The sequence below is a fragment of the Oryctolagus cuniculus genome, chromosome 7, assembly GCF_051225735.1.
Source record: "Oryctolagus cuniculus isolate XC-2025 breed Fujian yellow rabbit chromosome 7, ASM5122573v1, whole genome shotgun sequence".
Taxonomy (NCBI): Eukaryota; Metazoa; Chordata; class Mammalia; order Lagomorpha; family Leporidae; genus Oryctolagus; species Oryctolagus cuniculus.
The window spans coordinates 1,993,571-2,005,183 of record NC_142873.1 but is presented as its reverse complement, the minus strand read 5'-3'; the positions used below and the strand labels follow the sequence as shown (position 1 = coordinate 2,005,183).

Genomic DNA, 11,613 nt, shown 5'->3' with positions numbered 1-11,613 from the left:
TATATTATGTCATGATGTTAAAGAATCTTATTTCAACCAGATATTTTGGATTTTGAGCCTTTTTGGCCTGTTGGTTCTCCTTGATGGCAGATCACTGTACAGAGCAGCCTTTAAAAGGCCTGCCACCTATCTCTACATAGCTTCTGAGAACCAACAGGCCAGTCCACTGCAGTGGCTTTCAATGTGGTAAGCCTGGTCTTCAGCAGAAGTCAGCTTGTAAAGAGCCCTGGCAGCTCTGCCAGCCAAGAGTTGGATCACTGGAAATGGACCTGCCTTGAAGTCGAAGGACGCCCAGGTCAGAGCCACAGATCTTATTGGCTCTAAGCTGAAAAGCCCTTCACTCAGCCCAGCTTCCAAAGTGACCACTGCAGCTGAGGAAATGGCCAAATAGGGTCAGTAACATTGCAGGCAGAACTGTAAATTTCCTGTTGGAGTTGCCACCTGACTTTACCTGGCCAGCTTTCCTCCCAGACCAGCTAGGTAATGGAAGTCAACAGGGTGCCTTCCCCAAGGAGGTTCACACCTCCCTTAGGATATACCCTATGTGAAGAGATATAGGTCTGGGCCTAAAGCCCACCTGGTTATTATCAAACCCCTTCTGTCAGGTTCTATTTGCCTCTCAATCAGAAAATCTATGTGTAGCTTAGACAGCGCTTTTCTTAGCTCCCCTAATAATGACTCTGTCCTTTGTTGTAGACCCTGTCTAACCCACTTGGGCCTCATTCCTTTGTAACCATAGCCTCTACTCTACCACCAATGGCTCTACTCCCAACCTGTGCATACTGATGGTCCTCTCCCCCACTTAATGTTGTATGATTGTTCAGAATTTCTCTATAGACAAACCCCACTTCCTACAAAAGTTGAGTGGCCTTTCTCCCAGTTTTGGCTGGAATCAGCTGAAAGCACATCCTGTCCCCATAAGGGTCCAGAGACCTCTCCATTTCCTCTCTATGAAATCCTCTCATTACCTGGTTAATGCCACTCTTAGTATCATTGGTTGCTATTCTCACCCTGACTTGTATACTACAGTGTCTGTTTAAGTGTTTACAGCAGGTGATAATGGAATGAACCAAGGCATTCAACTACCAGTCAACCAAATGCTGTTACAGGAATATACTCGGCTCTCCACCCAGGAGACAGCAACTTGAGACATCGCCCCATGCCGTGAAGAGTACCTCATCACCCCATTTCAGTAGGAAGTAGCTCTAAAGACAGATTATTGTCCCTCTACCCCTCCTGGGCTTTTGGGACTAATGTAACCCCATACAAATCCTGCTTTATAAAAAGCAAAAGGGGGGAATGTTAGGAAACTGGTGTAGTTTTAGCCAGGTGGCCACATGGCCCAGCTACCTGAGCCAGGCTCCACCCCCATCCTAACGGGATTCACTGCTTCTGCTTCCCTGCCCACCCTCAAGCAAAGTTTTAAAAGAGCCTGTTCCTGAACACGTGCTCTCTTGGCTCTGCTCTCCTCTCTCCTCTTCTCTGCTCTATCTTCTCTCCTTGCTAGCTCCTCTCCTCTCTGTTTCTCTCTTATATTCTTTCTCTCTTTTTCCTTCACTGCCCCTTCACTCCGGTCTGTTGGGTGTTCCCCAATAAACCCTTTCCCTTACTCCAGTGTCCGGTGTGTTTTGCGAGGGCTAACATTAATGTATAACAACATATATTTAAAATTCAGTTGCATGAGTGATTATTTTTGAATTTTATTGCATCAAGTGTATTTAATCACATCATTTATTACATCACATATTAGAAGCAGGGGAAATGTGCAGAGACTAATTAGTTATCCAAGCTTCACAAGAAGTCTTTGTAGAGCCTGGTTTATGGAGGGGAAACCCCAAGCATCCCTGAATCCAGCAGCAATGGAGAAAGGCAAAAAGCACTGCATGGAAGAGAGCCCACCTGAGAAAAAGTAAACAACACACTGAGGGGGCTGTGACAGCAGCCTCTCTCACCTCCAATTAGGTCTTCTATCACCGTGTAGAAGAGTTTCATGGGGACCTGATGTAAGCTGTGATCACAGAGTTTGCTTGCATCATCTCGAGTCCAAAGGCCTCCAAATCAAGGTATCAGCTGGGAAGAACCTGAAGCAGGTGGTTGTGGACCTGTCAGAGCAAGATGAAGAAATGGCTGAATCAAAAAGGTATGGAAACCTGGGGCCTGGAGTCCAATCTTCAACAGCTGCTGCAGGGGTGATCTGTGAGGGAGGCCTCTGGGTGCTCGAGGGCCTTGTGGCTTCTGGATACAATCCATTCAACTGACCCGAAAGGTGCTGGAGCCCCAATCTGTAGTTACCAACAATGGCTCTGCTAAGGCCATGGTTCTCAAGTGCTTCCAAGTGAAGCTCAATGAAGTGGCACACCTGGTACAGCCCCACCCCACAGATGCCTGGATGCTGATGCACTGGCTCCAGAGGGTAGGGAGCAGAGCAGCATGTCATCCACTTAGAACCCTAAAACAGTGCTACCCCCTTCCTGGAGGCATGCTTGCAGGCTGTGAGTGAAGGAACACTGCTGTACCTGACCTGAACCAACATGATGGTGCTGGCAGGAGCAGCTGAGAGACCTGCTATAGCAAGTCCATGGCCATGGCTCTCAAGTGCTGGCCCTGCCACAAAATGTCCCTGAGGTTCATCCTGCATAACCTGAACCTCCAGGCCAGTATACTGCAGCCAGCACCCCTGGTGCCACTGCTCATGTAAGGGACAACTTCTATCAATGTGCGTTTGTTGGAGTGTTCACCAGCAATGTCAATGTCAAGCTCAAGGCCTGGGCATGCCAGCAGCACTGGTGTTCCAGTGCGTTGGTGTGGGCTTCTACCTTTAGTTCATCAGCAAGGCAACAGAAGCCCCTGACAGTTGGCTCATGTTCTCTGCAGTCTTGGTCCCTCTGTGACCCTGACCACTGAGTATGAGCATTGTGGGCAGGAACACCAATTTGGAGGCCCCCTGTCAGAAGAGCCCCTCCACAAACTGGACTGTGTGGGCTGTGTCCTTGGGGCTGTGAGCACCAGTTCCAGACACTTTGGCACCTCAGAGCAGGTATGTAGCATCCTTGGCATTGTTACTGGGGAACTCCCAGATGATCCTCTCCACTACACACTGCATGGGCTAAACAGCACCCTCCTGTGTCAGCATGACCAGCCTCCTGCAGCTACACTCTGCCTTCCTCCACATGGGCTTCCCGTCTTGCTCTCACAAGCTGTAAGAACCTGGTCAGGATGGAGCCTCTGCCTTGTCTCTCTGGAACCTTCTGGGAGAAGTGTCTTGGAAAATGGGGTTGACAGAGACCAACCCTGTCTTGTGCATTCTCAGCCTGTAGCCCAAGCTGCAGGCCAACTTCACAATCAATCCAGCTTCCAGCAGCAAGGACTCCAGGCCAACAGGGAGGCCAACTGGGGTCCCAGGTCATACACCCAGTCAGGGGGCAAAACAGCAGGAGAAGCAATGGAGGACAGATGCAGCCTGTACCAGAATAAGCAGAAGGAGCCCCCAGAGGACCCCACACAGTAGGTGGCCAGGTTCAAGATGATTCCTCCACAAGAACATGTGTCCATGGGGACCAATGCTGCTATTCCTACAGCCCCCGCAGCCTGCAGCTTCCACTGATGTAGCCACCACTGGCTTCCCAGAGACTCCCTATCATAACCCTGGGCCTGGGGCCAACAGCATGCCAGGCACAGACTGTGCTGATAAAGAGATGAGGCCTTAAAAATTTAGAAGCAGATTAAATGTCAAGGATTAATTAAATAATATTATCAATTCAATAAAAAGGTTGATGTTCTTCATAATATGTTGATTTAATTAATTTTTAAATATCTAATGCAGGGGTCAGAGCTGTGGCATAGTGGGTAGAGCCATGTGCTGGCATCCCTTAAGGGCACTGGTTTGAATCCAGGCTGCTCCTCTTCTGATTCAGCTCTCTTCTTTGACCTGGGAGAGCAGTGGAGGATGGTCTAAGTCCTTGGGCTCCTGCACCCACATGGGAGACCTTGAAGAAGCTCCTGGCTCCTGGCTCCTGGCTCAGATAGGCCCCACTCCAGCTGTACTGCCATCTGGGGAGAAAAACAGCAGATGGAAGACCTATCTCTCTACCTCTGCCTCTATGTAACTCTGCCTTAGTAAGAAAGAAGGAAAGAAGGAAGGAAGGAAGGAAGGAAGGCTTTCTGAAAGTCATTTAATTGTAGTACGTGTGTTTATGAAGGAGGGGGTGCCTGTGTGGTATTTAAAAAAAAATCTAATGCCAGTGCTTCTATTTAACTCAGATCCATTTAATAGTAGGGAAAAAAGACTCAAAATTCACTTCTAATGAATGGTATCATGTTAATAATGTATCTTCCCCGGCTGCTCCAATTCTGATGCAGCTCTCTGCTGAGGTCTGTGAAAGCACTGGAAGATGGCCCAAGTCCCTGGGGCCCTGCACTCACAGGGGAGACCCTGAGGAGGCTCCTGGCTCCTAGCTCCTGGCTCCTGGCTTCTGGCTCCGGGCTTCGGATCGGCACAGCTCCAGCTGTTGCAGCTAATTGGGGAGTAGACCAGCAGATGGAAGACCTTTCTCTCTCTCTCTCAGCCTCTGCTTCTCTCTCTGTGTGTAACTCTGACTTTCAAATAAGAAATAATTTGTTTTAAATATAATATATCTTTCCAGAGTGGTTTCTAAATGCCTATCAGCAGGGCACAGGAATTTGTATGCATGAACTGTTTTTTTCTTCTGTATCCCTCCCTTCCTCCATCCTCTTTTCTTTCATTATAGATTAAACAATGCAGCATTGATACATGTATGCTTTGTTGCAATTTTTCACGAGTATGCAACATTCTTTGTAAAACAAATGCAACGTGATCTGGTCACTTATTGATTGATTTTAGGTTTTCCACACATTTTAATGATGATCACAGACAACATGTAACCAGTATAGCAGTTTATAAATCAGCTACTGCTTTTGTAGGAAAGATTCCTACTTGATGGGTTACTAGTGAAGAATAATACACATTTTAAATTCCAATAGATACTCTCTAGATTTTCCATAAAATTTACACGAAGTTAAATATCTACCAGTAATGAATACCTTTACAAATGTCACTGATGTTATATATGAATGTTAGCCATCAAAAAACACACTGAACACTGGAATAAGGGAAAGGGTTTATTGGGGAACACCCAACAGACCGGAGTGAAGGGGCGGTGAAGGGAAAGAGAGAGAAAGAGTATAAGAGAGAGAGACAGAGGAGAGGAGATAGTGAGAAGATAGAGCAGAGAGAGGAGCCAAGAGAGAAGAACCAAGAGAGTGCAGGAGAGAAGGGCCAAGAGAGCAAGCCCTTTTAAAACTTTGCCTTTTAAAACTGTGCCCCAGGGCGGACAGGGAAGCAGGAGCAGTGAATCCCATTAGGATGGGGGTGGAGCTTGACCACAGAGGTTGGGCCATGTGGCCACCTGGCTAAACCTGGGCCAGTTTCCCAACAACTGACAGCAGCAAAGTTTTTGGTCTAGTAGTCAAATAAACCTCAAAATTTTAATTTACATTACCCTGACTGCTAGTAAGTTTCCACAGCTCCATTTTTTTCTCACTATAATGGTCCTCTTACGAATTAACTCTTTATATTCTATATCCATTTTCATTCAGGGATTCATTTTGTTTACATAAGTTCATGGAGGCTCTAATTTAATATAGTGTGAATATAATGTTTTCTTAAATACATGTCAGCATTGTCTCAGATGTTTTTAAATTTTGTTGAACAGAAGCCTTAAATATTTTATGTAATTTAATAGTCTTCATTTATGATTATTATATTATGGTCCTATACTAGATGAAAAATCTGACTACCAATTATCACTCTTGACTCTTGATGTTATGTAATTATTTATTCATGTATATACATAATTCAGATTATCAAATATAAATTTAAAATTTTTATAATATATATTTGCTTTTATGTATGTTCTATACTTAAAGCCATTTTAGTGCCTATATTAGCTTCACATATGTTAAAACACAAAAATATGCTGCAGTTTATAAGTAACTTGACAGCTGTCTAGAGTTGGTCATTTTCTCATATTTCCTTGCTGCTTTTTAAGCCTCAAAAATCTTTTGAAAAAATTTATCTTCTATAGAATGCAGGCAATTCATGTTTTTCTGAAAATACTATAATTCTTTGCTAAACTCCTATTTATTGTTTAATGTTAATCCTTTTATATATGAAAGCAGAAAATTATGAAGGACAAAAGTACTATGTTGTTATAGGGACTCATGGTTTTCTTTTTGCTTGCTTGGGGGAATGAGCATCAGGACAAGGTTCAGGAGAGACCATATCACTGTACCCTGAGAACTAATGCAGCTCAGCAAATAAAACACTAAATGAACACGTGAGTATTCACTAGTGACAAAGTGTGTTTTCAAATTATAAAATCCATACAGTTTCGAATTTCACAAATGAAATATTTTAATATCATGGTAAATTATATTAACCAATTAATATAACTTATTTAAATAATTATTATTTATTTAAATAATTATTTAATAATTTAGATTAATTGAGATATGCAATAAGTTTTCTCCCATTTTTGGATGTACACTTCATGCTCACTTTTTCATTTAATAACAATTTTAAAGTATGGATTACTCTGGATACTAGAGATATAATTTTATCATTTCTATGGAATGATTAATAAAAATTTTTAAATCAACAGTTTAATTAGGGGGCCACCATTGCAGTATTGCTAGTTAAGCTGCCACCAGTGACACTGGCATCTCATATCAACACTGGTTTGAGTTCTGGGTTTTCCACTTTTGATCCACTCCCCTGCTAATTCACCTGAGAAAGCATTGGAAGATGGACAAATTGCTTGGGATCCTGACACCTGTATGAAAGCCCTGGTTTGAGTGTGAAGCCCCTGGCTTAGGCCCCACCTGGTCCCATTCATTGTAGTCATTTTGGGAGTGAAATAGTGGATAGAAGATCTATTTTCCCCCACCCTCTATTCCCGTACCTCTTTGCCTTTCTCCCTCCATTCCTCACTTCCTCTTTCATCCCTCTTTACATTTGCCTTTCAAGTAAATAAAACATGTGGGTTTTTTGCAAGGTAGCAAGGTTTAATGAGGTAGAGCATCCATCAGGACAGATGGGACAGAATCTGAGGGAGAGTGCCCAGGCTATTAGATGGGGAAATGCAAAGTTACATGGTTTAATGGAGAGAATACACGTGACAGGGAAAAGTGGGCAGCTATTCAGGAATGTCTTAAACTTTTGGAATTGAAATTCAAGTTTTAAAAACTGTACCTAGGTTATCTTTTATAAATGATGGTTATGATTTCAAAAAATGTTCCACAAAAGGAATTTCTGTATTCCTCTTTCTTTTTTCACTAGTAACTTGGAACTTTTTATAAACATCCCCTGATGAATGACAACAAATTTGTCCAGTTTTGATCTTTGAATATGATTATTTATGACTGACAACAGTCAAATAAAAACATATTTATAAACTGAGCCAATTTAGCTTGATCCTTTACTGACTTTTAGTTTCATGGGCATTTTGTCCATATACAACTCACATCAACCATTAACTGAATTATTTTCCACTTAAAAATTATGGATACTGATTATAAACATAAGGTACAGTTTTGCTAATATGTAGGGGATTACAAAAGACAGGGAGAAAATTACAGGAGAAATAATTTACTTATTTACATCACCCCAGTGTTGTTTAAAGAATTAACACTTATAGTTAGTACTGCCTAATATGTATCCTGTGACATATATAAAACCACATTTCCTAAATGAGTTTCCAAATAATTTTATATGGAATTTAGAAAGTCAATTTCCAATGGTAATTTTAATAAGTACTCATAGCTTTTTAAAAGTGATATTATAGCATTCTATTTTCCAAAAACTCTTATAAAACTAATTTATCTCAAAAATATTGGATGTAAAGTTTGCATTTCAAACAATGAACTTCTCTTTTTCCAGAGCTATTCAATTCAGAATACAAAATATTACTGTTATTATTTAGAAAGCTGGATATCAAAATATCTTGAAAATGGTAAATTATGCCAATTTTATTTGTGTGGGTATGACGATTTCAACTTTGAAGATAAATACCAGTTGGTAAATACGCGTTAAATGATTCCACAGATATATAAGTGCATAGTAAAGTATTTTATTTCTTATCATTACAAACATAAAAATTCTGAAAAATGGTCAAAAATTCGATCAAAAATTTGGAAATGGCATTCAAATATTTCTCTCTCTCTCTCTCTCTCTTTTTTTTTTTTTTTTTTTGAGATCCGCGGTCTTTATCAACCAAGCTTGCCTGCAGGCCCTGCATTCTGCAGGCGGGGTCTGCGTGAGGCGGGCGCGGACACTTGTGGGGCCTAAACACGTGTGCACCAGCTGGACGGAGGGCAGGGTCTGCACGATCTGGATGGAGGACAGGGCCTGCGGGGTCACGACGCCAGGCCCAGCTTCTGCGGGGACCACTTGTGCCATCTGGGCCGGGGAGCGGCGGGGAGCCTGGCGGGGCAGCCATGGGGCCAGGCGGCGGCGGCGGGGCCAGTAGCTGCAGCGTGGCTACGCCTCCCCCGGCTCTACTGCTCTCCAACAGCTCGCCTGCGGGGGCGGTGCGTATGGTGAGAAGCTTCTGCCCGGGTGAGCTGGGGGCGAGGGTCTCAACCTCCTGCACGCACAGCCCAGTCTGCTCCCCATCCGCCTCGCTCAGCACCAGCACGCTCTGCAGCCCCTTGTCCGTTTGCAGCGTCTCGAAGAGGAGTCCTGCACCACCCCCGTGCCGGCCTCTGCGTCCCCACGCCTCCTCAGGGCCTGGGCACGTGAGCAGCTCCTCCGAGGCTCCACTCTGCACCACCAGCAGGTTGGGGACCTCGGTGGTCACGGTTGCCCCGCCGGAACCCGACTGCTGGTCCGCTGTGGGCTGGCTGCAGCTGGACCCCACTCACTTCTTGCGGCCCTACCTCCCCGCCCCCTACGTTCTACAGAACAATCAGGCTGTGCCCTCCGCACCAGCGTCCGCAACGCCCGCCCTCCCCCTGCCCCCCAGACCTCCGGACCTGGCAGCCACATGACTCCAGTCCCCTGACCGGCTTTCCCCACTGCCTGCTCACACGGCCTCCCGCGGCCGTCCCCGGCTCCAGCGCCGGCGGAGGGCAGCAGGATGAGCTTGGGGGGTGCGGGCGGAGCTGGGGGTCTGGGGGGCTGCAGGCTGCTGAGAATCAGCTGGAGGCCCTGGGCGGTCTGCACTAGGAGAAACGTCTGCGAGTTGGGGACTGCTAGGTCCGGGACCGCGCCCCCCACCCCCCACCCCCACCCCCACCTCGAGGGAGAGCGTGGCCTGGAGGTGAGCGAGCATGTGCATGTCCTCCGTGGCCAGCGGGGCCGAGGCGGTGGCCAGCGGGGCCGGGGCGGCGGCCAGCGGGGCAGGTGCGGGCCGGCCGCGGGGGCTGCGATGCAGGCAGCGCTGGCGGGGGCGTGCGTCCGCTTGTGCCGCTACAGGTAGGCGGCCATGACGAAGCCGCGGCCGCACACCGGGCGGGCAAAGGGCGATCGGCCTAGTGCGTGCTCTGGTGCTGCTGCGGGTTGGAGGTCTGGGCGAAGCTCTTGCCGCAGACGCCGCAGGCGTGGGGGCGCTTGCCCCTGTGCATGTGGTGGTGGCGCTGCAGGCACGACATGTTACGAAGGCCTTGCCGCACTCCCCGCACGCCGTAGGGGCGCTCGCCCGAGCAACCATAGGTGGTACTGGTAGTAGGACGACCACTTGAAGGTGAGGCCGCACTGGCCACAGGTGAAGGCGCGCAGCCCCGTGTGCATGCGCTGGTGGAAGGCCAGCAGGGACGATCGCTTGAAGGCCTTGCCGCACTCGCCGCACTGGTAGGGCCGCTTGCCCATGTGGTTCCGCAGATGGTACCACAGCCCTAGGAGCCCTTGAAGGACTTGCCGCACTCGGCGCGCTTGTAAGGGCGCTCTGCAGAGGCCGGGCGGGGGCGGCGGGAACCAGCGGTTCCTGGGTGCAGGTGACCTCGGCGCCTCGGCCTGCGGGGGAGGGCGCCCGGCCGCCACCTCCTCCACGTGGCACTGCTGGTGCGCCAGGAGGCTGGCCAGCTGCGGAAGGCGCCGTCACAGCTGCCGCAGCGGAAGGCCTGCCCGGCGGGCGGCCCGTGGCTGTGCCGGTGGCTGGCCACCGTCCTGAAGGACTTCCCGCAGGGCAAGCAGGCGAAGCCGGGCGCGGCGGCGGGAGCGGGCTGTGGCAGAAGGGACCCGGGGGCCAGCGACGCCGGCGGGTCGACTTTTGGCGGCTCGCGGGGCGCGTCCTGGGGCCCAGGGCACGGCTGGTGCTCCAGCAGCAGCTCCTCGCTGCCGAAGCCCTGCTCGCAGCCTTCGCAGCGGTACACCAGCTCCACCGTGGTCTCTGCGGCCCCAGAAACAACTCGGGCACCACAGGCGGGGGCGGTGGCGCGGGGGGCGCAGAGGGGCTGGACGGCTGCAGGTAAGCCTCGGTCACCAAGACCTTGCCGGTGTCCGGGTAGGGCTCCCGGAGCGGCGGGGGCCGGCGGCGAGCGCGGGGTTGGCGGCGGCTGCGGGGCCTTGCGTGCGCTGGTGCCGCAACAGGTTGGAGGAGTGCGTGAAGGTCTTGGGGCAGAGCGGGCAGCGGAAGGGGCACTCGCCCGTGTGCACGCGCTGGTGCTGCCGCAGGTTGGAGGTCTGGGCGAAGCCCTTGCCGCGGACGCCGCAGGCGTGGGGGCACTCGCCCGTGTGCACCTGGCGGTGGCGCTGCAGGCTAGACGAGTTCTTGAAGGCCTTGGGGCAGTCGGGGCACGGGTATGGGGCCATTCTCCTGTGTTCGTGCGCTGGTGGTGCAGCAGCCGCGAGGACCAGCGGAACGACTTGCCGCACTCCCCACACTCGTACTGGGCTGAGGGTGCGGGGGCGGCGGGGCCCGGCTTCTTCCTGGCCCCCTCCGAGGTGGAGGCAGGCGCCATGTCTGCGTGGGAGCCGATCATCACACCTGGCGGAAGGATTCTGGGTCAGCGGTGGGCGCTACACTCAGCCTCAGGCCACACTGGGTGCCTCCCCGGGCCACCCACCCCCCAGAGGTCCCCCGTGGGATGTGCGCTCCCAGCAGCCCACGGTTGCCCAGGAAAAGAGGCTGGTAGTGTCAAAATGGAAACCGTCCGACAAATTAGGACAACGGGTCACCCTCGCGATGCTGGCCATCTCCCTGGACTGAGCAGCCTGGGCGCGGCCGGCAGGACTGTGCTCCTTGCCCGTACATCCAGGCCGCATCCTCTGCCGCCCACAGCTCCCTAAAGACCTCACCCACCTGCGCCTCCACACAGGCTGCGGCCCCGGCCTCGCCCTAACCCTTCAGTCTGACCATAGCCTCTGCAGGGCTCTGGCCTCCAGCCAGTCCCCCTAGCCACCATCACTCTGCCTCCTGGCTCACCCCTCTTGGAACACCAAGTCCCTGGACACCACCAGGTCTGCGGCCCCTGCTGCTGCTGGCCCTCTGCCACTGTCCCGCCCCCATTCTCACAGCCCCTCCCCCAGCCTATGCTGGCCCCCCAGGCGGCCTGGCCGGCCCCACTGCATACACCGCCTGCTCTGAGGCTCCTTGG

The 11,613-nt window shown here is 50.1% G+C and overlaps 1 pseudogene; it reads right to left on the bottom strand.

The window, feature by feature from the left end:
- Positions 1 to 3,342: 3,342 nt before the first annotated feature.
- On the bottom strand, positions 3,343 to 11,179 carry LOC138850318 (zinc finger protein 628-like; annotated as a pseudogene).
- Between the last annotated feature and the right edge of the window lie 434 nt (positions 11,180 to 11,613).